Source organism: Selaginella moellendorffii, unplaced genomic scaffold (assembly GCF_000143415.4).
Source record: "Selaginella moellendorffii unplaced genomic scaffold, v1.0 SELMOscaffold_135, whole genome shotgun sequence".
Classification (NCBI taxonomy): Eukaryota; Viridiplantae; Streptophyta; class Lycopodiopsida; order Selaginellales; family Selaginellaceae; genus Selaginella; species Selaginella moellendorffii.
This window is the reverse complement of record NW_003314396.1, coordinates 234,035-240,131: the sequence shown is the minus strand read 5'-3', so window position 1 is coordinate 240,131 and position 6,097 is coordinate 234,035.

Below are 6,097 nucleotides of genomic sequence, written 5' to 3'. Positions count from 1 at the left end.
CATACCTGGTGAGCTCGATGACACAGCAAAAGTGTCCATGCCAACATCAATCCTAGAGGCCCCACCTTCCCCATCATCCCTTACATCTTCACATACTCTTGAACCTGCTGCTTCAACTCAGTTAGTCTATCCAGTGGGATGTGTGGCATCATTACAATTGAGTTCCCACTCCACAGCCGTAAACAAGTTCCTTCTAGTCAAGCTTTCTCAATAGCGGTGCCTGAGGATCTATGAACAATGACTGTAGGACACGCTTGAAAGCAGCAGAAGAAAACTCTGTCACAAAAAGAGGAATGCAAAGAAATAAAAATAGGAAAAGAAAAAAGGAGCATTTACCTTGTCAAGTGTGATAGCAATTTTTAATTATAGACACCCTCGGCCTGTATGGGTTACGAACTTTCAAAGTCTCCTTTCATATAATTTCAAACTTGGTTCTCAGCGTCCACTCTACCTACAGAACTAAATTTTCAATTATAATCCTTTGAAGGAGGCGAAGTTTGCTCTCTTCATCTTTGTGATTGTGCAAGAATGACTCATTGTTTACAGAGAAAAGAGGAGTCCAACAATTCATTTTCTTAATGTGGAAACCAGTATTGTCTGGGAGCTATCTTAATCTTGCTACTGGGGTAGGGGAGATTCACAAGCTGTTATCAGGAGCAGCATCTTTTACTAGACTGGTATGCATGTTTTTTTTTGCTTCCTAAAACCAAAGAAACCTGTGAAATGTGAAGCTTTGGGATTCTTGTTCTTGTTCCTGCAGAAGGCGGGATTCCAGGAGAACGATGGTGGTTGTGTTACTTCTAGCCTGCTCACAAGGTTGGAGCTTGAAGATATGTGTTGGATCTTGCCTTCTGAATGGTCTGCTGGTCTGAACTTATAGCTCCACCCATGTTTTCATAGGTGAAGTTTCTGAATCAGGAATGCCAACTACTGCCTGAGAAGCGCCAAGAAGAGGAGAAAGGATGCCGATTTCTCTTATGAACTCTTGGTCATAGAACATACTCCAATGATGTATCGGCCATTGACGGCAGTTACCCTAGCAAAACCCATTGACTTGATTCTACTTTCCTCGCAATTTGGCATTCATGAGTGATGGAGGTCATCATTCTTGCAAGAACCGTTTTTAATTGTTGCTGTTCACGTTCCAATTAATTGCAGAAATCATTTTTCGTTTGCTATATAGTAGATCCGAAAATGCTTGAAATTCCTGACCAAATCCAGCAAGAGCTGATTGATGGATTGGATGACCAACACGAGATCTCATCGTTATAACACTGTTTGTTTTCTGTCTTGCATGCTCCCAAAGCTTGCAAAGTCCTCTTCAAATAAGTCCAGAACTTCGTTTGGCTCCAAAGCATCGACAAATCTGCAAAGAAAATGCTGTTAAGGACCAGATAAATTCAGTGGGCTTACCTTGGCTTTGATGAATCCAGAGAGGCACACATGTAAACACTGTCAAGAATGATCTTTCTGTTCTCATCAGTCAGCATTTGAGGCTGATATTGTACACAGTTATTTTGAGACACCTCTCTGTGATCTATCACTTTACCTTAGCAGCACATAAAGTCGAGACGCACGACGTCTGTCTCAAGTGATTGGAACTGACTGTATTCCAATGTTTTGTTCAGCCAACACTTGTCATATGCTGGATCTTTGAAAGGACGGCATTCCATTTGGCCACTACTAAAAGTTTCTTGTGATGAAAAATGTTGGACATGTAATTTGAAGTAATAACCATGGCATCGCGGTCACTAAATGCTACTGCACCTGCTTTCTTGTAGCCCTTATAACAATCTGCATAATATCTCATTAGCAGACAAGTCTATTAAAAGATTGCCAGTCACCATTTTCCTGGACGTGTGAACTTGCTCTTCCGCGATCTCTTTGTCATTACCAAGATCGATCCCTGGTTTGGCTCTCTTTTCATTACTTCAGGCTTTCGGGGTGGTTTTGTTGTCCATGTCTTTTCCTGCAGTTTCAAAAGGAAAGTGAAAACAAATCAGAGTGATCCAGACCGAATTATAACCACATGCCCGGCTTTGCTCACACAAATCTCAAAGTTCATGCTATCACCTTATTTGTCTTCATTGTTATAGCCGAGAAGTATTATCCTGTATTATAGGTCTGCAAGCTGGGAATGTTCTTATGTGGAACTGTGGTTTAACAGGATGAAAATTCAAGATTGCGCCATGCATTTGGATGTCACCATGATGACATTCTTTGGGACCTTGGAAGTGTTGCCATGTCTGGCGATATTTTGTCAACACTGATGAACTTGCACGTGTCATCTATGAGATAAATAAATGTTATGCCCTCTGCCTCTCCATGTGATGTAGGGCAGAAGGATTAACATCTGCCATTAACTCTAAAAGGTTGATGCTTATGAAACTTCCAAATTTCCCGGTTCTCAACATCCTCTTCCATTTTTTGTAAAACCTAAAGAAAAAAACTTAACTACCCTTAGTGTTTGTATAGAAAACGACTCATATTAATTTTATTTGATTTCACAAACAAAAATATAAATTCTGGGAAATATTGTGACAAGTGATCAGAGGAAATAACATCCCCTTCAACCACAACATCAGAAATGTGAACTTCAAAATTTATTTGATTCTAACATACAGTTGCCATCATTGTCTCATAAACTAAATGTGCCCAGAGGCAATGTGATCCCAGAGTCAACCAACGCAGATCCTAGGCTCTGCCCTTAATGCTCATGGCAATCCCCTGCAACTGGAGAGAAAAGAGAAAAAACACAGTCAAAAACTGGATCTTACAAGTACAAAACCAAAAAGAGAAAAATGCTACCTGAACACTGGATTGGAGAGCTCGATCAACGAATTTTAGTGGTTGTTTCTCCATTTGAAGAAAGAGTTCCCCTGCAGGATAAAAGTCTATTGCTAAGCAAACATGAGTCGCAAACTGCAAGGAAAAAGTCAATTTAGAAAGCAAGATCAATCCAAGAATCTCTCTTCCAGCACATGCACAATGAACCTGTTCAAAAGATCAGAGCAAGTTTCAAGACAGAAATATCACCTTGTTTCTGCTTATTATGACGCTCTTATCTGTGCTCTTCATGGCAAAATACTGGGAGAAACCTTTCAACTATGCTAAATGTACACTTGCATCACAAAAAGGCTTTATAATCTCATATATAAGAAACGACTATGGAAAAACTCACCTTCCTGTGTCACCAAAACCAAGAGATTTGACAGGCCGAAAATGGTGGAGTCAGTTTCTCGCCACTAGTTTGAATCTACACAAGAAAACTGGAGAAGTCATCAGACTAAACATAACTTTATGAACCTTTCTAATAGCATCCCAAGAGTTTAGATAAACGACTTTAGAGTGTTTAGCCCAAAGGTCGTTGGTTGTCTGGAAAGGAATAAAAGAAATAAAATCTTGAACTCCCAAACAGCCCTCTGTTACTTGCTCTTGCGCAACAAGAACCAAGTTAGCCACAGAGATCAAGAGAAATGAGAAGGAGTCACGGGTCAATTTACCCGCAAAGTGAAAGAAATCCTCAAAGCTGCCACAAAGAAGATTCTTATCATAAACAATTATGGGCTGGACACTTGGATCTTTGATGAAAACTACTGCCGGTGTCAACTCTAATCCAATCCTGCTTCACACGCAAAAGCATGAATCAATTCACGTGATTATCACTAAAACTACCGGCTTTTCCAATCGAAGCTTCCTCTTGCCTCCACAAAATACATCCGAAAGACATCAACTCGGAGTACTTCTTGGCCGCTTCTCTTACGAATGGAAGTGGACGCTCTCTTGTGTCAAAAAAAAGAACAACTTTCACCTAAAAAGAAGTGCAAGAGAGAGAGATTTTGATTAGCATCGTAATTTTTTTTATGCCACTATACCAGCATGCGGTCCAGATTTTTGAATTAACTTGGGTATCTGCGTCACTTTAGTCAGTGCTTGTTTTATATTTTAGTGAAAATTGTGGTTACCAAGTTCTGAGAAGAATAATAACGAATGCGAGGAAGATCGAGAAGCAGCATTCCTGTCCCAGTCCAGTATAGAATCGTAGCTGAGGCCTTTGGAGTACCTACAGTGTTCGTCAGGAATAGCGGAACAAGGCTTCATGAATTTACTGGATCAGGCATTTTAATTCCCTACACCCCAGCGGCTTGGCAACAAGAGATGGAATTCCTGAAGAAAAAAATGAAAGAAAATGAAAGAAAATAGGAGGTTTACGTGTTTATGGCGTCTGATCCACCTCTTTCCTGCCAAGAGCTTTGCGAGTTGAACTTCTCCTAGCTCGACTCTCGCTGGCCTTCGAGAACTTCCGCTGGAATCACGAACAGCATGGTTGGAAAAACACGAACACACAAAGCATTACCCAGTCTTTCCCACACTGGTGAGATCCCAAACTTGCCCAGTCTTTTTTATTTTTTCCGTTCATCTGCCACCTCTCATCTTTTACTGGATTTGATTGAAGCTGCCAAACCATACCAGTGCTGTCAATTTCGCCCTCATCGCTGTCATTTCCCTTTCATCAGTGTCACTGTCGACCTCGTCCAAAAATGACAGACAGGAAGGGCCTTTTGCTCGTCTCTTTTTCTTCTTCTGGAGCTGACGTTCCTCTTCCCTGCAATATTGGATTCAGACACACGGCCACAGAGATGGGGTGTGGGCTTACTTTTACTACAGCTTCTCTCCTCTATCTTGGTGTGCAAGTTGTCACTCTGCAGCAGCACAGAAATGAAACAAAGTGATGAAACAGGTCAGCTACCTTTTCCACTAACTACTCCCTGGAAGTCCAACAATCTCTTGTGCACTCCAGAATCTGTGGCAGCGAGCTTCGGTAATGAGGAACAGATATCAAACAAAAATCACCTCTGATGTCCCATTCTTCTTGAGCTCTTGGATGTGTAATATACTGGACGGGAAAGCTCTACTTCTCATCCGTGCCCTTCTTCTCCCACAATAAAATTTTAGCATCCAATATGCTCCAGATACGGACAGCCATATTAACCGTTTCTTAAACCTAAAACCAAGCTCATGTAACAATCCTCACCATTGCTTTGGAGCATCACAGATCTGGATCGTTGAATTGAGAGCATCTACCATAAGTAAAAATGGATATTCTAAAAATGGAATATGTGACACCGATGCCAAAATAACAACTTTAAATAAAGAGTACTAGCAAAAGTCCCAGCTATGCTGGGAGCATTGTGTTTATTTCTGATATTTTAATAATTTCAAAGAGTGTAATTTTTAACATAATCATAATTATAAGATATATAGTTAAACATATCATAATATTTATATTAAAAATATCTTCAACAATTGACTCCATTACCAACAAACATCATAACATAATAAATATAACTCAGTACATTATATCATATTTAAAATTCTGATTGTTGACTGAAGTCTTGGATATTCTATAAATGGAATTTCTCACTGTGGGATCCAATGCTCAGATGAGTCATTTTTTATTAACTAATTTTTTTTTTATTTGAAATCTCTATATAAGTGATAAAAATCTTATTGTTTCATGATTTATTAAACTATATAATTTCTCCTCTTAATAAAGTATGTGTTACTTAGGTACACTCAATTATAATGATGTTAAAAATATATTTAATATATATTTAAAAACTCACCTAAAGTGCATACATCTTTTAAATTTAAAAAATATAAACATTGTTATGGAGTTTCTCTTTTCATCATTTCAGACTGAAAGTTCTGGAATTGCATAACAATAAGTGAAAGATGTTAGCTTTATGTGTTATATTTTCTTTTATAAAATTATAATATTTTACATATTTATCATTGATATTCCTTTTTTACCTAATATTTATATTCATGCATTTTGAGAGTAATATTTAAAATAGAAAGTATTCTATTATATATCATAAACATTATTTCTGTAGTTGTTTTTATAAATCTGAAATAAGATTATTATCTCCCTATATTCATGTATTTATATTCATAATTAAGGCTTTATAGCACTGTTATGAATGCTGAAATTTTATGATGATAAATGAATGGTTATGCTAGAACTATAATATATCAGAAAATTCATGAATGGTATATAGAAGGTTTAATATAATATATTTAAATTTCTTTATAT